The sequence below is a fragment of the Equus asinus genome, chromosome 6 (assembly GCF_041296235.1).
Source record: "Equus asinus isolate D_3611 breed Donkey chromosome 6, EquAss-T2T_v2, whole genome shotgun sequence".
NCBI classification, from domain to species: domain Eukaryota; kingdom Metazoa; phylum Chordata; class Mammalia; order Perissodactyla; family Equidae; genus Equus; species Equus asinus.
In genome coordinates, this window is record NC_091795.1 from 90,524,195 (window position 1) to 90,544,429 (window position 20,235).

General features: G+C 44.6%; 1 long non-coding RNA gene across 2 annotated transcripts in view; it reads left to right on the forward strand.

Moving 5' to 3' along the window:
- Window positions 1–20,235, forward strand: part of LOC123286279 (uncharacterized) — a 67,251-nt gene that overhangs the window by 25,657 nt on the left and 21,359 nt on the right. The window contains exons 1-4 of one of the 2 annotated variants that reach the window (XR_011504310.1): window positions 7,760–7,932; window positions 10,109–10,163; window positions 11,059–11,192; window positions 12,584–12,747. This is a non-coding gene — a long non-coding RNA (uncharacterized lncRNA). Of the gene's footprint in view, window positions 1–7,759; window positions 7,933–10,108; window positions 10,164–11,058; window positions 11,193–12,583; window positions 12,748–20,235 lie in introns of those variants that run through there. The other variant, XR_011504309.1, reaches the window with a different exon arrangement.

A 20,235-nucleotide genomic window follows, 5' to 3' on the forward strand; every position in this document is an offset into this window, starting at 1 on the left:
AGGGCAGCCGTCAGGCTTGTGTGTCTGAGCTGAGCTGTTGTTTTTTAAACAAAGGCTCTCAGGAATGTCTGGGTCCACAGAACTGATAGATCTAAAGAATAGGCCACAAGCTCAGTGTCTCCATAGGCCTCTTGACATCCTGACCTGGTGCCTGAAGGCACACTCGAGATGCTTCTAGTGGGAGGTGTAAGCAGCGCTTCCTATTGTGGCAGGTGCTTGTGCTGAGCCAGGGCGGGCGGCTCAGGGCTAGGGAGGCCCAGCAGTCATTCCCTGCTTTCCCTCCAGAACAGACATCAGCATTCTCCCACAAGGTCTCAAAGACACTGTCAGACACTGTGATCTTCTGCCCTCTGATGGCGGTGGGCATGGAGAACAGCGGTCAGGTGGAAGAACCAACCCCGTGGTAATTCCAAGCTTTCAAGGGAAGATTAAACTCCCATGTCAGGGCCTGGGGGGAGGTGACCATATGGCCACCGGCTGGGCAACAGGCCACGTTCATCAGGGGAGTAGGAGGGGTGTTAATGTGCACAGGCAAGGTCCACCTCACCCCGTGCCTCTGGGAGTAGGGGGAGGCAGTGGCAGAGAGGACAGGGCAGGGTCGGGAACAGGGCTGTGGTTCCTTCGATCCTGTTCACGGACAGCTGGAGAAGCTACTGGGCAGGGGCTGCGTGCCTGGTTCCCAGTCAGACTCTGGTCAGGAGATGACAGCCTGAAAAAGTAAACTTTGAAATATGCTCATTGTAGAAAATTAGGAACATACAGAAAAGTTAAGAGAAAAAAAAATTCTACTCTCCAAACTAGAGACAACTATAAACATTTTAACAGTGTCTTTGTGGTCTTTTTAAAAAAAATCTCATTTTGAAAACACGGGTGAAGTAATATTGTAGACAGTTCTGCATTTTGCTGGGGTTTTTTTTCATGTTACAGCATGAACGTTTCTTCACTTTACTAAAACCCTTTGTAAAACAACTTTAATGGCCTCATAATATCCTGATGAAATGGAAGCACTGTGTGTCGGTCAGGATCCAGCAGAAAATGGAAACTGCTCTTAGTATGTCAAGAGAAAGAATTGCCAACAGGGAATTGGTTACACGGGGGAAGGAAGAACCCAGAAGCCCAGCAGGGGATTGAGGGGACAGCCCAGAACTCAGCCTCAGCGGAAATCCGCCTCTCTGGCTGGGCGAGCAGTGGGAGGAGGTGCTGTTACCAGTGTCTAGAGCAGAGACCGAGGGTGGGAGCTAAAGCAGGTCTAGAAATGCCACGTCGCTGCTGGGGCCTCAGAGGAGATGCAGTCACATCCAGAGATGCCACAGGGAGCAGAGAGAGCAGGGGAAATGCCCCGGGTCCTCCCTCTTTCCGCTTTCCACTCCTGCACCAGTGTCTCTCATTGGCTGAATCTGACAACGGCCCATTCCTTGCTCTGAACCTTCAGTGGCTCCCCATTACCCACAGTATAAAAAGTGAACAACTTGGTCTGCTAAAAAAAGGCCCTTCCCAGGCTGACTGCAACTTAAATATCTGTTATCATCTCCGTCACTGTCCCTGACTCCCCATCAAAAACCCGAGCTCTAGGCACACCAGGCTTTTCATTATCTCCATGTCTCTGTACATGCTGTTCCTGTCCTGGAATGCCCTTCTTATCCTTGTCCATGGAATGAGATCCGTTCATCCTCCTGGACCTGGCTCACTCGTTCTCTGTCTAGGGAGCCCTCCCTCACCCCTTCTCTCGGGGCAGACGTGGTTGGCTCTTCCTTGGTGCTGGCTTCACACCCTCCTGTGGGGCATTCTTGGGGATATGTCTGTCTGTCCTCCGGTAGACTGCACACTCCTTCACGGAGGGGGCCCCATCAAATTCCTTTTTGCAGCTTACCTCTGTGTGCCCCTAGTATGGAGTGAGCACTCTGGAGATCAGAGCTGAATGGCTGAAATGCCATTTTCCTAGATCTGTAGCTATTGACCTGGAGGGCAAAGTGAGAAAAACAAAGGGCAGAGTAATGTGCATGAAATGCCCTTGTTTTAATCAAAACAAATACTGACACCTCCTATGTCAGACTATGAGCCTGGAGGTGAGTATGAATGGGTGCACGCCAGGCTGTCTCCATTGCTCGCCTTATGGAGGGTGAGCCGCAGAGGCTGTAGGAAAGATTATTTTTTACTGTGGATTTTAGTAATTTTTAAAAATTATAGGCACACATTACTTTTATAATTTTTGAGAAGGAATTTAAATAAAAGGATTAGATAATATAAAAAGAAAATTATGGTTTCTTCCTTAGAAATTGGCCAGGTCCACCATCGCCTTGTTCCACTCCTTCTGGAACCTTTCTGGGACCTGGAGTCTGTGATGGGAGTCCATGGGCTCTCATGTTCCTTCTCTCTGCTTCGATTAGTGTCCGTTCTGGAGGAGAGCACTGCGGAGAGAGCCGATGGGAGCATTTCAGAACCTTGGACACGGAAGGGTTCGGCTGGCTGAAGGGAGCTTGGCACAGTCTTTGGGCCCAATAGTCCCCAAATTCTAAGCTCAAAAAGCTCTTATTCCTTGACTGCCAGGCTGTGAGAGGCTTGGCTTAGCTTCCATTACAAACGTCCTGAGCCATGCAGACTCTTAATAAGAAAATTGATTCAGCTCCAGGCTTCATCCCTGAGGTGCATTTTTTTTTTTTTCCAAGACAGGAAGTTCATGGCTCTGCAATATCTGACTTAGATGTTTTGCAAACGTATTCTTTGACAAGGCTTAATTAAAGGGGATCGCACCTGTATGGGAACACTTTACAATTTCCATAACAAACACTATTATTACCAGGAGCAATGTATTTTTTTGTTCTATTGATGTCTTTTATGGTGATGTCATAAAAAGAAGATTATGATTTCTCATTACGAGGCAGCTGGAGGAGAAGATGCATTTTGACCAGAGAGGGGAATATGTTCTTTCCAAACAGTTACCTTAATAGCCAACGAGGGCCGGACTGGACGTGAATGGGAGGTCCAGGCAAATGACTATTTTATGGGCCTTACTTTATAGCAGCTTCCTTTGTATGTTTTAAAATGAGATTCATCAAATATGAAACTGATTTTTCAGTTTGGCTGGAAAGGAAGGATCCATAGATTGTATATCTTTCTGGAACTATTATTAAAAATTACAATCACTTACTGAGTCTCTTAATTTAGTAGCAAGAAGCTGGCTTACTATTTTTTAAAAAGCCATTATAATTAAATAACACTTTACATTAATAAAGTATTATGAGAATCATCCATTTTTTAAAAAATACTTTGTATTATAAGAACAATACATTTTCACTGTAATAAATTGGGAAAATGGTCTTTCTCTATACTTAAAAAAAGCCAGGTTTGACTACTCATATGATGAGCATTTCCCACATATCTCTAATTATTGTTTTAAACACCATTTTATTTATTTTTATTTTTATTTTTTTCCAGCTTTATGGAGGTATAATTGACAAAAGTTGTATATATTTATGGTGTACATGTGATGTTTTGATATATGTACACGTTGTGAAATGATTACCACAATCGAGCTATTAGCATTTCCATCACCTCACAGAGTTGCCATTTGTGTGTGTGTGTGTGGTGTGTGTTGGGGGCGGTGAGAACACTTAAGATCCACTTGCTCGCTCGGCAAAGTTCAGGTACACAATACAGCATTGTTGACTGTAGTCACCGTGCTGTATGTTAGATCCCGGAACTTATTCATCCTGTGTAACTGGGCTTTTTACCCTTTGACCAGCATCTCCCTATTTCTCTCACCCTCTAATCCCTGGGAAACACCATTTAAAATGATTTAATAATATTTAACCTTTGGTGGTAACACAATTTATTTAACCAATTCTATAACATTGGACATTTAATGTTTTTCAAGTTTTTCATTGTGTAAATAACACTGTGATGAACTTCCTCGTAGAAAATCTTTGTCAGTATCATCTCCTAGATTAATCTGCTGATTAGTCTCCTAGAGTCAACTCTGCAAGTGAAATTACTGGGTCATGGCGTTTAAACATATTGCCAACTAGCTTTCGAGAAAGTTTGTACCAGTTTATCCTTCATTTAGGAACATATAGCCAGCCCGGGTGGTCTGGTGGTTAAGATTCGGTGCTCTCAACGCCATGGCCTGGGATCCTTTCTGGTCAGGGAACTACATCACCCATCTGTCGCTTGTCATACTGTGGTGACTGTGTGTTGCTGTGATGCCACTGGGATTTCAAATACCAGCAGGGTGACCCCTGTTGGACAGATTTCAGTGGAGCTTCCAGACTAAGACCGACTTGGAAGAAGGAACTGGCCACTCACGTCTGAAAAAGTTGGGCATGAAAACCCTATGAACAGCAGCAGAGCACCGTCTGAAGGTGAGAGGATGGCGCAGAAAGACCGGACAGGGTTCCGCTCTGCTGTACGCAGGGGCGCTAGAAGTCGGAATCGACTTGATGGCGTTAACAACAAACAGGTACATACGAAGTATATCTTGAATAGGTTTGCCAAAATTTTCTAGGCAGAAATACAAGAGTGCCTTCTTATTTCAGTTTAATTTCCTTGATTGCTGGCAGTAATTGAGGTTGTGGAGCTGGTGGCCCAGCTCATGGAGGGCCTTGAATGTCCCTGGTGCCAGGGATGAACACTTTGCTGTGTCTGAGTAACTTTAACCCCCAGGAACATTTTAGAATAATTCCATTTAAATTCGGCACTTTGGGTAAAAATACAGTGCTGTGGCCATGGAATCCATCTTGCTTCTTCCTCCGCCATCAGAATTACCGGTCGTGACTCACTGGATCTAAAAGGGATTAGACGTCCTATGATTTCAATGTGACTTAAGAAATAATCACGTCAGATGCAAATCCGTGAAGCCTGAAGTAGACTTTTTTCCTATTTTTTTTTTAAAGCTGACTTCATATAGAGTCAATTACCCTGAGCAGATTATGTTTTCAGTTCAGACTAATTATCCGTGAATTGGATACATCGGAGGAAGTTCCGACTGCGTTCACAGACAGGGAGCACTGAGCCCGGCCAGGGAAGGACGTGGCTGCAAAAACAGGGAACTTCAAAGACACAGCTTAAAGGCCAGAGCAAAACAAAGACTTGTAACATGTTTGCAGAATGAAATAGCGGGGATAAAAAGCAAAAGCAGTTAATTCATTTCTTGGGGAACTAAATTGTGAATCTTTGCCCCCAACTCTCTAGGTCTCTTCCTTTGTTTCAGGTCCAGTACTCATTGTGTTTTGCCTACCTAATTAATTAGAACGTGCAATTTCCTTACTTTGCCAAGGGTGCATAATTTATCATGCTGGGCTCCTGAAACCATCTTAGGTAAGTTTTTTGAAATGTATGCGAATTGACTTGCCACCAGCTATGCAAGAAGTTCCTACGGGAAACATTGAAAATGTACTTTACTTGGTAATCTTAAAAATCAGGGCTAGGTGAGCATTTTCTGACAGGCAATTCAACAGAGAAGCAGTATGTGGTGCATTCAAAATTTTGTGGGATCAAGTTCACATCTTGCTACCGTGACAAAGGCCTCGGTGTCCCCATTTCTAAAGAAGGTGCAGGTCATTGAACCAGATGGCCTCTTAGGGAGCTCTTATGGCATGTGTCCCTGTCACAAGGTGGCCTAGGCTTATTCTCCTCCCCGAGTCCTTGTTTCTGCAAAGCTGATGTTCTATGGCCCAACAGACAGCCTGGACCCAGGCACAGGACACCAAAACAGGGCACCAAAAAAAAATGAAGAAAGTTCCGATTTCATGAACTTATCCAGAATCTTTCAACCATAGAAATTTAGGAAAAGGCTGTTTAGACTTTATCACAGCTTAAGTTTTATTTGTGCTAGGGTTTGGAGTGTGTTTTGAATTACAGTGTGGGTGAGGATGGGGAGCAGGGTTTGGAATCTTTTTCAGCTCTCAGGGCCTCTAATGGACTTAGCTGGGCACTGTGTCAGTGAGGGCGTCCTGTGCAGCACTGTGAAAACCATTTGGGATACCTTTTATCCACTGCTCCAGAGCTCCCACACGAAAGCCTTTTTGCTTCCTGTGGCTTTTCCAAATAAGGAGTGGGGATTTTGTCAGTGTAAACATGAATGTCAATGTGCATCTGGGTGTCAAGCACCTCAGCTCCCTACCCAGAGGGGTTTTCCAGCCTCAGGTGGGTGTCCTCCAATGCTGGAAACATAGTGAGACGAGGCCGTGTTTTCCTGTTTTAATTACTTTTCTGTTTGGAGCATAATTTCAAAGATGTCTTGTTAATTTTCAACTGGGAGGTTTGGGGGTAAATGTAAAAGGATGTTCTCTCCATTTCTCTTTGGGTTTTTACGGCTCGCTCCAGTCAGATGACTGTCCGCAGTTGTTCCATTGGAAACACCTGGCTGTGCACGGATGCTGGGATCAGCCCGTCACATTCCGTTGTGGTCCATATGCAAATGTCCTATGTGAAGGTTATTGCACACTTTACATGGATGGAAGCCAAGCTGAGCTGGCGAAATCTTTATGGAGCCGAGTGATCCACCCGCAGAGGTCAGAGTTACCTGTATCTAGGTGATTCGGCTTCTAGGTAGAGAGGTGAAATTAGGGACTCACAACTTTTCTCTTCCCAGAAGATGAAAATGGTGATGTCACCTCTCACACAGGCTTAAAGTGACAGGCGCACAGGTAGGAAAGGGCAGTGAGAGGAGGGGCCGAGGCCTGGACTTGGCGTGCTGAGCCTCCATCATTGGGGCCAGAGGTCACAGGTCGGAGGCCTGCCTGCCATCTCCTGCCCATGGACACATGTTTTCGGCCTGTTGGAATGTTTAAAAATTTTGACTCAGTTGATGACCTTTTAAAAGGTAGTGATTTGACATAAAAATCTGATTTTCAGTTTCTTTTGAAAAAAAAAAAAAGAATTCCCGGCAACACTGAGCCTGCGTGTCCTCATAGCAACAACTGCTGGGGCTGTGTGTGGGCTACGGTCAGTGCACCCGCTGCAGCCTCCTCCCTCTGTGTTCACCCCTCCCTCCCTGCACCCCAACGGTGCTTATTCCATTTCTTGTCTGTCCCGTGGGTCTCTGAGCTGTGGACCCGGCTCTAAACCAGCGCTGTACACACCAGTCTGGGCAAGTCTCAGGTCTCCACCCCCCAGGTCTCAGCTTCCCCATATGTGAAATGAGGAATTGGGGTAGAGAGGGTCCACAATCTCTCTCAACTCTCGTATTTTGTGATTCTGGGATAATGAGGAATTTTAAAATAGTTACTTCTGGTGTATATTAAAAAGCAGTTACATTTCTTTGACCTTGAAAACTTCTAAAATTCATGAAGCACTACAAAGTCATTTGTAACCTGATGTAGTGAGACCAAGCCTTCCAGTAGCGTAAAACATTTGGGGAGGATGCAGTGGGTCATCTTACCATGGGGTTAGTCTCCCCGTGCAAACCAGACAGGAGGCCGCAGGGACAAGGTCGCGGCAGGTGGACACCTTTGCTCTGTGCTTGCCTGGCACTGGCCGTGTGAACTCAGCTTAGCTGATGCAGCCATGTCCACAGTGTGGGCCTGTCTGTTGGCCTGAACCCAGATAGTGCCTCTCCTATCCCAGTCAGTTTCTGGGATGAGAAGAATATTTGACCAGGAGTTAACCAGTCTGGATTCTTGTCTTGAATCTGTCACGGACTCGTTGCTGGGTCCTGCTCACATCCCCTCTCAGTTTCCACCTCTGTAAGGTTGGAAGCACTTTCTTCCCACTCTAACATCCTATGGGACCTCAAGGACATCCTTGCTTCTGTAGGAAACATTGAGGGAAGACTACAGACACTGCAGGTCCCCACTGCAGACAGCTCGGCAGTGTGTTGAGGACAGTGCGGAGAGCCTGTGGGGTCATCAGTAAGCCCTGGCCACTGGTCTCAAGAAATTTTCCATCCAGTGGGAGAGAGACAAACATATACTTAAGACTACCATTGGAGAGGAAGTAAGTGTCTTTTGTCTCCTTTTCTCCACTTTTAAAGGTTTTTCCTGTTCAACATCTGGGCCTTTACAGAGAAAGAGAAAGAAATAATATAAAAAGAAATCCAGAAAAATAGTAAATTAGGATAAATTTCCCCTGTCAGATTGACTTTTCTAAAGCGCAGCTCCTAGGACATACTCAAACATCCATTGTCCCTGTGGAGTCTAGTATCCACTTCAAACTCTGGCTCTTTCCCCTTTGGCTCCAACATGGCCTGACTGCCTTCTGCAGCTCCAATGAGGGAACCTCTCCGCCCACGTCCTCCCTGGAACAAACTTTCCCTAGTCCTGCTCTGCCTGCTCAGCCCACCTCTCCTTCCGCACAGACCGGGGACAGCCTCCAGGACCCCACTTACGTCATGTGGCTCACCCTGCTGACATCTCCCCTGAGCACGTTCTTTCTCCTCTTGGCTCCCTTGCACTTGACTCACTCGTTGCTCTTGGGCACGTGCTGCCCGTTCTCAAGGATTTCCCCTCTCTGTGTTTTGTTTCTCAGACTCTAGGGCAACCTAGTCAACCAGGGTTAGTACCTTGAGCCCCTGCCACAGGAGCTTTGGATGAGTGGGGGCTCAGTGTATATTTGTTGTGTGAGTAAATGAAGGTGTGACTGAATGAAAGAAAAGCTAAAGGGGACTGGTGTTACCCGTGCCAATGGCACACCGGCTTTAATATGGTACAACTTCTCTCCTTGCCTTCATCAGTTTCTCACTGGCTGGCATATCCTTTTGTTATCACCTGCTGGTGAGCCATCCTTAATCCAAAGCACGCAGGACTGGCCAGAGTCCTTCCCAGGCTGAAAGCGAGCCGATTTTCAAGGTTGTCCTTTTTGATGTCTCCTCAGAGGGCAGCCAGCCAATGGGTAGTTTGAGGACATCTACTCTTTTCTACCGCTAGGTGCGCTGCTGTAGGGGAGAGCCAGCTGGTCCTCTTGTCTTCCTCAGCTGTAATATCTGCAGGCAAACATGGTTAGTCTGACCAATTAGGGACGAAGGGCGGACTGAAGAGGGAGAAACCCTGACCACGCACATCGCGTTAAAAAGCCCTACAGTTGATCTTCTCTGCTTCTTGCTGTGTGACCAATATTGCCTATAAGTTACTCTGATACCTACTTTAATGAATAGACAAGAACAATATCTAGTAACTGTATTAGTTAGAATTCTCTGGAGAAACAGAATCAACAGGAAAGCTGATGATTTAGTCCCAGTCTGAAGACTGAAAGACTTGAGACCTAGGAGGGGCTGAGTTTCCATTTCAGTTTGAGTCCGAAGGCAGGAAAAAAATGAAGTCCCAGCTCAAAAGCCATCAGGCAGGAGTTTCTTTGCTCTGATTTTTTGTTTTCTTCAAGCCTTCAACTGATTGGATGAGACCCACCCACGCTAGGAAGAGCAATCTGCTTTACTCACTCTTCTGATTTAAGAGTTAATTTCATCCAAAAACACCCTCTCAGAAATAGAATAATGCTTGATCAAATATCTAGGCACCCTGTAGCCCAGTCAAATTGACACACAAAATTAACCTTCACAGTGAGCAAATCCATAGGTTTTTACATAATGGATAATTTTAAAGTGGTTTATAGTACTTGAGCATGATTTGTTCTGTTGCACACTGTCTAAATGTTCTGCAATTTTATCTTCACCGTGAATGAACCAACTTCTCAGACCTCTGAAAAGGGCGAGAGAAAGGGGGGAAGGACGAGTGGCAAGGGTTGAGGGGCACGACACCTCCATAAGGAGTTCCTCCCCTGTGTGTCAGAATGTAAATCAGCTCGTCTTGTGCCGAGCGCTGGAAGATGGAGGGCACACTGCTTCCGTGAGCACTGGAAGCTGCCTTTCGCCTTAAGGAAACAGAACTGAAGAAGCGTGAGGGACTTCCAGTAGATAATTTAGAGAGAGCAAGATAGAGTTCATCTCAGGCCCTCTGGGCTATTTCTAACACTGGCTTTGCTGAGAATAAGCCAATTGAATGATGGATTAATTAAGTAATGTTAGCTATAATTTATTGAACATTGCTTCTATGATAAAAATAAAAGTAGTTGTTGGTGCTGACCATGTACTATTTACTATGCTAGATATTTTATCTACACTTTATTGTTCAATCTAACTGACAAACCCACTCTCTTCATTTTTGTTCCCATTTTACAGATGTTAAAACTGAGGCTCAGAGACATTAAGCTAGTTGTTCCAGTTCACAGAGCTGGTAAGTGCAGAGCGGAGACTGACATGCTGATCATTCTGACCCCAAAACCCATGCTGTCCTGCCTCATCGTTCTCACCTTTGTGAGAACAAACTGGTTTTTACACCTGCGATTTTGTTGTGATGGATGAAAATGGTTTGATGATTCTGTATGTTGTGTTGGTAAAAGCAGGCTCTACCTGTGTCAAACATCTGTTCTTTCTTCATCACAGCATTATTCTGAGACAGAATAAAAAATGCAAGAGAGGCAGACAGTTTTAGCCCACAACAATTTTCAGTTTTAGAACACTTTTGCAAATGGTGCTGAAGGAGAATCTATTCCATGTGGAATAGACTAGGACATTTTGTTCCTTCAAAACAAATGTGGGGGAAAAAAAAGAACAAAAACCCAGCTTTTATTTAAAAACTGTTAAAAGGCTGCTGCTGTGTACCCAGTCGTCCTCTTTGGGTCCCCACGCTGTGCCCTGCACAGGACCACACCCTGGGCGGATAGCGAGGAAAGAGGGCAGGCCCTGATCTTGTGGGCGATGGACTTAGGGAGCTCGGTTGCAGGAAGCAGAGACCACTGAAATGCTCTAGGATGATGGGGTTTGGAAAGAAAGTGCAGTTCCACCAGGTCCCACCGGGAGGAGGGGGCATTGGGAAATGCCCTGCTGGTCCGCCGCTCAGGAGGGCTCTGTGATCTCCCCACGTCTGCTCCGTTCTTTACATATCTGCTTTCCTATTAGTTAGTTGCCATGCCCACCACAGAGAGACTCATGTAAATGAAAATAATCCAAAGGATAAAGAACTCCTCAAATGTTGGAGAAGCGTCCATCAACTGTCTGTGTGGCTTTGGCCATGTCTGGTTGCTCCTCTTCCATTCTTACACAGACCTACGTTTGAATCCTGCCTCCAGGACTTCCCAGCTGACTTGGACAAGTTCCTGTCACTCTTCTCAGTGCCCTCGGCTATAAGGTGGAGATGAAGGCTTCTAACACATATACTTGCTGGCAGGAGCAAATGAAAGAATGTATGCAGAGGCCTCAGGAGGTACCTAACAAATGGGAGCTCTTATGATTTTGTAGCTCTAAGTTTGAGGAAGTGTGCTGTTGGGTCCGGGGTGCTGGCTGGGTTGGCTGAGGCAAACCCTGGTCCCCTGGGCTTGGTCTGGTGGGGTCTCCACCCAGGGAAGCTGGTAGAGGAGGGAGCAGGGGAGCGGAAGAGCATAACCGAGGAGGGGTGCGGGGAGCCAGACTGGGTAGGAAGCTGGGATACCAGAAGCAGAGTGGAGCTGAATTAAAGGCCCGGAGAGAGTGGAAGTGACCTTCCGGCTGTGATCTTGGTGAGTCGAGGCAGTCAGCTCTCACCTCATTCAGAACATGAAATGAGCTAGTGCTGGTGGAAGGTCCGTTAGCACAGCGGCCAAATCACTCTGTATCCCTAGCCCCCAGCGCGATGCTCAGCTTGTGACAGTGACTCCACAGACATTTGTTGTGTGAATGAATTAGTGGATGGACGGCAGAGTGGGTAAAGGCTGGCATACAGATCACTGTGAGAGCCAATAGAACTGAGTGGAGCATGAGAAACTATAGGATGTAGAGTCATGGGTGGTGCTAGATCAGGACACAGCAGAGGACTCAGGGTCAGAACTGGGTAAATTGGTCTGATGATACCACCACCACCGCCACCCCCAACTTCTCAATAGCTACTATTTTTGAGCACTTTTTTGGAGAGGCCAGATTCTATATTAATTTTGTTTTATTAATTATTGCAGTCTACCTGTGAGATAGATATCATTATCTTCACCTCACAGATGTGGAAATTGAGGCTTGGAGGTTAAAAAAAACCTTTCTGGGGGTGAGTGGAAGAGTTGTGATTCAAACCCAGATGTTCCTGACTCCTAACTATGCCCTTAGCTGCAATGTTGTACCACCCACCAAAATGCATCCTCCCCGAGTGGACAAAAACGGCCAGCCTTCCAGGTGGGAGACAAAGTCTCAGAGTTTGAGCTGCCTGACTCATCTGGTCAGAGGCAGGCCCGTACAGACTTAGGGCGCTGAGGGCAGTCATCTGGCAGGTGAAGTTGGACAGTTTGGGCTCTGATACACGAGCGAGAGAGCCCTGACCATAACGACATAGGATGGGGCAGAGGGAGAGGCCCCTGGGTCCACAGAGCATCTCTCCAGTGAGGAAATCTGTAGAAGGATGTGGCTGCATTGTGAGCAGCTCTCTCCAGAGTGGGATTCTTGGGTAGTGCCTTTGGAGAGGTCATGGGACAGAAGAGGGCATGGGTGTCGGGAAAGTCAGTGGACTGTTGACTGTGCTTGAGTTAGAGGCACTGGATACACTGGACAGTTCTTATAGTATCCTAGGAAGTAAATCAATAAATATGGCATGTGATCTCTCTCTCTCTCTTTCTCTCTTCTATCTAATCTATTTAGGCTGAGGATCTCAATGAAGAGTGAGGAGTTCCGCAAACAACCCGAGAGGACTTATTCCCGAGCAAACCAACTTGAACAGAAATCCCTTGGAGATACCGCCTTGGAACTCCCAGAAGTAACTGTGGAGACTCAGGGCGAATGGTGAAGATTCAGCAATCATACAGGTAAGGACTGCGTGCTAGTCAAAATCCTAAATTAAAGTCAACATGATCCCATTGCTACCCAGAGGCCAGCGACACCTGGGAATATTTGGGTTCACGAGGAAAATGGTTTTTGCTTTGCTTGGTTGAAGTAGGGACTGTGGGCAAGATGTGAAAACATCACTGAGAGACTGAGATAATTCAGGGGGGAAAAGTCAGTCACACTTGCATGACAGTCCTTTTCCATGTGAAGGATTAGAGGTGTCTTTGAATTCTTTGGCGTCCTTCACACCAAGAGGTGGGGTTTATCTCTCAACCCTTTGAATCTGAGTGGGATTCGTGACCAATAGGATGGAAGTGATGCCATTAAATACCTTAAAAAATTGCAAGCTTATACTTCCCAGCTCTTTGAACCCTCTGAGAGCTCTGAGTCCCCATGTAAGAAGTCTGACTACTCAAAGACCATCGTGTAGGTGAGCTACATCAAGACTCTTCAGTCCAGCTGTGCCCAGCCTGCCAACCATCCCCACCGGGTGCTAGACATGGGAGTGAAGGCTTTTGGTCCTCCAGACCAGCCCTCCACCAGATGAATTCCACTGAGTGGTTTCAGTTGATGCCATATGGAGCAGGAGACATAGTCAAGTGAGCCTGCCTGAGTTCTTGACTGGTAAAATTGTGAGATATAATAAAGTAGTTGCTTTTTTTTTATGGCACTGAGTTACGGAGTAATTTGTTATGATACCTGGTGATAGATAACCAGAACAATCATCCTTCAGATCTCTTTTCTGCCCAAATTGAGGACAGCTTCAAGTGTTGGTCATGAGAACAGTGTTTCTAGAGAGGAGCAGGAGGGGTGACTGGCAAAGGAGAGCGTTTAGGGGTCGTGTTGCTCTGAAGTTGAATCTCTATGAACTGAGGCCTTATTCTCATCAGTTCAGATCTAAGAAGTTATCTCTAGGTGGATGTGAGCCCTTTGGGTTTAAAAAGATTGGATTGACTATGATGGTTCAAGACTTCTGGAGGAGAAAGGGCCGCCCTCTTCCACCTGAGATCCTACCTACTCTCCTCGTGCTGAAGGAGAAGGCCTGTTCTCCTGTTTGGCTGGGGCATTGCTGGGGTGTCCATGCTGTGATGGGCCTGGCTTCTGGGCAGAAGGTCTGGCTCACAGGGCGAGCTTCTAGCTTACTCTCCTTGGCTTCCTCATCTTCTGTGAACCTCTAGGGTGGGACTGAGCTCTTCTGTTCTTTATTCTATACGAAGTCAAACAGTGGAAAGAACAGAGCCCCTGCTTAGCCAATGTAACAGCTACAAAAAACCATGCCATGTTTGTTTGAATTATTATAAACATCACTCTTTCTGAAGTCTTTGGCTGCATACTCTGTACCTGGCCCTTGGAGCTAGGGACTAGCTCTACAGAGATGACTAAGACACCATCCTGTCCTCAAAGAGCTCACTGCCTGTTAGAGGGTTAAGCCGTGCCAAGAGGAGAATTGCAACACGGGGAGTGAGTGCCACCTGGAGGACCACGCCCAGGGCAGCAGAAGCCTGGGGAGGACGGACAGGAGCAGCTGCTGAGAACTTCTCGGGAGGGGATTGGACACATCAGATAAAATAGGAGCTAGAGCTCTCTCATAGTGACAAAAGCTTCAGAAATGGAGCATGTCCTAAGCCAGGCTGTGCTGCTTCAGAGGTCATGGCAGGGGTGACGGGGAGATGTCTAGGTTAGCAGTGGGCACAGGGAAGGTCCTGTGTCCTGGGGACTTTGTGTGGAGCGGAGGAATGAAGGCAGTACTGTTAGATCCCGCCAGGGGCCTCAGAGACGAGTAGTGGCTTCTGCTTGATTTCTTAGGGACCTGAAGGCGACACTGAGGATGGTGAGGATGATGTCTTTATTGAGTACTTACTCCATGCCTAAATGTTATCTCTTTTAAATTCCCAAACATTTATGAGGGAGGAAATATCAGGCCCATTTTATAGATGAGGAAACTGAGGTTCAGAGAAGTTAACTGTTTTGATTTAGGGTGCACAACTAGTTAGTGGCCTACCTAGGTTTCTCATTTCATCCTGGTCCTGTTCTATTTCACATTAATTTCACATTTCCTCTTTTTCAGAAGAATCAAACTCAGGGTTAAAGCCCCTGAGGTTAATCTGGTCCTTTGTTGTTTTACGGTTTCACAGTCAGATTACTCAGGATTTGGAGGGGATTCTGAAGTCAGCTAGTTCAACTACAACTTAAAACTTTATTGCATTTTTTCTACTTGAGAGGAGATTAGAAAAAAGATTCTAGAAATGACCTTCACTTCTATTTGGTTTTCTATTGTGCAGAGCTTGATCTGCATAACAAATTTCAGTACATTTTCCTTTTTTCACTCTTTATATGATACACATTTTCTCATGTCTCACTCCACCTTCAGTAGGATTGAAATTTATTGGTATACAAAATTATATATTCTCTTTGATCCCAATTTTGTTATATGGCCAAGGAGACCAGAAGGAAATACATCCAAATGTTAAAAGTCATAATCTCTGGGTTATAGAATAACTACTCATTTTTATGTCTGTGTTTATATATTTTTTCTGTATGGTCCAAATTTTTGCAATGAAAGCCCATTATTTGGAAAAGTTTCAGCACAGCCTGGCAGTCTGCCGCTCAGATCTGGAGTCTTTAAATGCTGTCTCCACCCAGGAGGTCCAGGGTATGGGTTTTCTTCCCTGGAAGAGGGTGGCTGAAATTGACAGAGATCAAAGCCCTCCTTGTGTGTAATTCACACCACAAGCCTCCAAACATCTTCGTCAGTGCCCAGTGGAAGTGTTATTTTCCTCATCCTGTCTCTCAGAGATGTTGGAAAAGATTAAAGAGGCAAAGTCAACAAATTTCTTTGAACTTTCTAGAAGAAAGAACGGCTGTAGGATGAAGCATTATTTATTTCTAGCAGCAAAAGAAGGTGCTTTTAAGGAGAATGTGTTATGCCAGCTTTATTGATATTCCTATTAGTGTTCATACTAGTAATACTGTGGGACCCTTGCTAAGCCAGTTCCCATCCCAGCCACCGTACAGAAACAGCCCATCTGAGCTCCTTACTCCTCTGTCTGAGAGCTTTTCAGGGCTCCCTACTGCCTGAAGGACAAAATTCAGTTCTGTGTTCAGGAATGCAAATTATCTACTGACACTCTACTCTGAGCATTGAGCCTCAGCAAGGTCACCTATATCTCAGGGCCTTTGCATATCCTTGGCCCTTTGTCCAAAATGTCTTTTCCCCTCTTGTACAATCTTCAAAACCATGGTCCAGAGCCCTCCTCTATGAAGCCTTCCCATCTCTTCACCTCCTGAGTGTGCCACACGGTCAATACTCTATCAGTGCCTCCCACCTGCTCCCGCTGTCTCATGAAACACAACGGGCTGCGTTGACTTGCTTACCTTCTGTGTTCCAACAGAACTAGGAACCCTTGAGGGAAGGGGTAATGTCTTACTCATCACTGTATCCCAGTGTCTGGCAATTGACTGATGCAGAGGATTCACACCAAAGAAGTTTGTTGAACCGAATGGTTGGACTGCATACAGGAGGACCAGCAGGCTCCTAGCAGTGTAAGCCTCAAAACAACATAAAGAGGAGATAAACATCTCGGCTGAAAATATAGAAATTTCTCTGTGTAATTTATAGTTTGGCTGCACAGCATAAACAGGATTGTTTTGTTTCATCCTTGCTTGTTTGAATTATGATGCAACAACCCTGGCAGTTCCTGTTAAAAATTCTGAGCAGTTGTGAAATGTCGCTCCGTTCCTTAAGGAAACAGCAACTGAGTAAAGCTGAAGTTACAAGTGAGACACTGGGATGCACAACCATGGCCACAGTCATTGGTCTCATAAATCAGTACTGAGGGGCAGCCAGAAATGTTCAACCAGCCTGCTTGATGGGGAGGGGCCTTTTGAAGGAAGGTGGCTGGGGACAGCTCAACTGTGAACTTGGCCAACAATGAGGAAGGAATCGGATAATCTGATGCTGCAGTGAAACAGTCTGCTCAGATATGGAGGCCACTTCAGACGGGACTCTGGCTTACTGGACAACCAAGAATTGACCTCTGACAGTATTGGAAAGTGACTTATGTTTCTGTCACCAGGTCCCATCCCCTTCTCTCCCTTGTCATACGTTTCATGCAAAGTCCCACTCCAAGTCTGATGTTGGGAGAGAGATTTTCACAAAAATTATATATACTCTCACTTCCTTATATTTGCAAAATTTCAGTCTCCTCCACCTTAGCCTGGTTAAAATGGCGCATCATCAAGAGAGAGAAGGCACATTGGCCTGCATTGTTCTCCCTTGATCCTGAGAAATTCTAGATCCTGTTTTGCTCAACAGACTTCATTTTTTGATGTTTTAAATATTCCATGACCAGACTCCTGGGCATTCCATGCCAAACCTCAACAGATGAAGCAAATACACTCATATTTTCAGCTTTTGCTGTCAGTCTGGAATGGAGGGGAGAGACTATAATAGGCTTTAAGCTCCAACGGCCCGCACGTCTAACAGAGGTGATTGTTAGGACAGAGCGGCTGTTTACGAAGAGGACTGCCTGGCTGTTCAAGTCACTGTGCCTCAAAGAACTGATAGAGACTGAGGGCAGAGGGGGCACATTTATAATTCTGTATCTTTAAATGCCTCTCTGTATTTTTAAAGTAAGACACATTTTTTTTTGTCTGAGAAACCTCAATTAGCACAAATTTCTACAAAGTAAAATGTAAAATACTCGTTGTTCCCAGTTTTTACCAACCAACTCCGTTCCTCAGAGGTATTCACTAGCAGGTTTTCTGTGTATCCTTCCAGGCATTTTCTATGCATGTGCCTGTGGATGGCAATTTTTTGGGTCCATAAATGGCATCACACTATGCCTAGTATATCAGGATCCCAAGTGGAAACACATGGCACACTTGAATTAGGGTAATTTGAAGAGAGTTCAGTTAGTTGCAAAGGGATTAGTTACAAGGGGATGAGTGATACATTGGGGGACCACAGAAGATGGAGCAGGAACCTGGGGACAGCAGAGATGTCCCTAGCCCTAAGGCTGAAAGAATGAGGGGAGGAAGAGTTACTGAAATGAGAAGGAGAAATGAGAAGACACATCGTGTCTGTCTAGCAGAAGGTGGCTTTTTGGTTAGGGACACACAGCCAGCAGGAGGCAGCCTTGCTGTGTGGAAGCCAGAGGGTAAATCATTGGCACCCCCATCTCCTCCACTCCCTCTGATATGCTTCTGGGGCTCCCCAGGGGCGCGTGCCAACTGGAAGCCAGAGGGCAGCTCTGTTTTGTGGGCCATACAGTGGTCTCCAGGGGCAAAGCACAGGGTGCAGAAGAGTGGAGGGTGGGTCTCTCTCCAGCACATGTGCTGTCCTGCAACTTCCTTTCTTCATTTAACTATTTATTGTGAATACATTGTCATTTTAAAAATGACTTTATGGTATTCAACTGTATAGGTCTGCTGTGAATTGTTTATTTGGCTGCCTACCAAAAAACATTTAGGTTGTATCAGATTTTTTGCTGTTCCCAATAATGGCACGAGGAACAATTTTGTACATAAATTTTTTGTGTAGTTGTACCAGTTTATAAACAAAATATATTCCTTAAAGTAGAATTTGAAGGTTTGAAGAGTATGTGTATTTTAAATGTATATAGCTTCCACCAAGTTACCCAAACCTATGTTCCACCATCAGCTTCTCACTGCACCCTCACCAACACTGGGAGTTGTCCATCCCTTAAATCCTTGCCATTCTCGTAGGTAAAAAAGGGTATATTGGACTTCTTTCACAGTGAGTTCAGTTGACCATCTTTAGATGTTTGTTGACCACTTCAACGTGTGTGTGTGTGTGTGCCTGTGCACACACACTGCTTGGAATCTGCTACTTGATTTTTTGTTGTGGGCTTAAGGTTTTCTGTCTTAGCTTGTAAGAGCTCTTGTCTATTAAAGAAATTTACCCTGCATCTGTCATATGAGCTGTAAACCTTTCTCCACACAGATCTTTGTCTTTTGACTTCATGGTTGTTTTTAGATTTTTTCTCTATGGCTATTTTAAAGTTATTTTACCAAATCTAATTTGTTGATATTTTTCTTTATGACTTCTTGTTTTCACAGCTTGCTTAAAAAGGATTTTCTTCGTTCTGAGAGTATAAACATGTTCTTTCCTTTCCTTTATGTTTTCTTCTTTCTTCCTTTTTTCTTTCTTCCTTTCTTCCTTCTTTCTTTCCTTCCTACCTTCCTTTCTTTATTTTTCTTTCTTTCTTCCTTCCTTTCTTTCTTTTCTTTCTTTCTTTCTTTCTTTGTTTATATCTTCAATCCAAGTGGAATTAATTTTTATATAACATGAGATAGGAATCCAGTGTAGTTTTATCAAATGACTGGCCAGTTGTCCCTACACTGTTGGTTGAATCATCTTCTTTTATCTCTGGTTTGAAATGGCTCCTTTAACGTTGCACAAGTTTATATATGGACTTGCATTGATTTCCGAGCTCTTTGAGCTATTCTGTTTCTCTGCCTATTCCTGAAACAGTTGGAAATTGTTTTGATTATCGCAGCTTTATAAAATACTTTAGTATGTGGTATTAGTCTTCTTCATTCTCTGCTAGAGATTTTTCTGATTTTCCCTGGGTTTTTCAAGTGTTTTATTTCCAATAAACTATAAAATAATTATGTATAGTTCTAAATATATCTTGTTGAAATTTTGACTAACACCAGCAAGTTATTTTAGAGAGATAGGTACAGAGATATTCATAGCAGCATAGTGTGTAAAGGGAAAACAATTGGAAGCCTGAATGCATATTAACAAGATGATGCATTAAAACACATAAAATGCATCAGTGGAAATGTACGTACTGTCGAGATCTGCATCAATATGGGTGACTCTCCCAAGCATAATATTAAGTAAAAAATGTCACAGAGGAAAACAATGTTATACAATGTATGTATGTATGTACCTGGGTGTGTGTGTAACATAAAAATGTATATTTTGCTTAGTAATACATATTTAAGCCGTAAAAGTGAAAAGAAAGGCAAGGCAATGATAAGCAAAATACAGGACTGTGGTCCCTCGCATGGGAACAGAGAAGGGCTACAACCGAGGTGGATTCAGGTGCCTTCGCCTCTGTTAATATTGTTTTATTTCCTGAAGCTCAGATACAGGAGAGTTTGTTATATTATTCTTTATGCTTTTTTGGCATGTCTTGTATGTTAATAATTCTTTTTTAATTAAAAAGGTCTACTGAATACATAAAATAAGTCATTAGTAAAATGGAAAGACATACTTCTTCTCAGATGAAGGATCTCAGTGTCATAGTATTTTCAATTCTCTGTGACTCCTACTTAGACAGTACACTTATCATTTCACCTACCACTTTGTATTGAGACTGTTTATTTATGTAATTATATGTTTATAAACCCATAAATACAAAGGCAAGTTTGAAACAGAAATCTATTTTCCTGATTATTTGAAGAGGAGCTCCCTCTCGATAGCAGAAATCATAAAG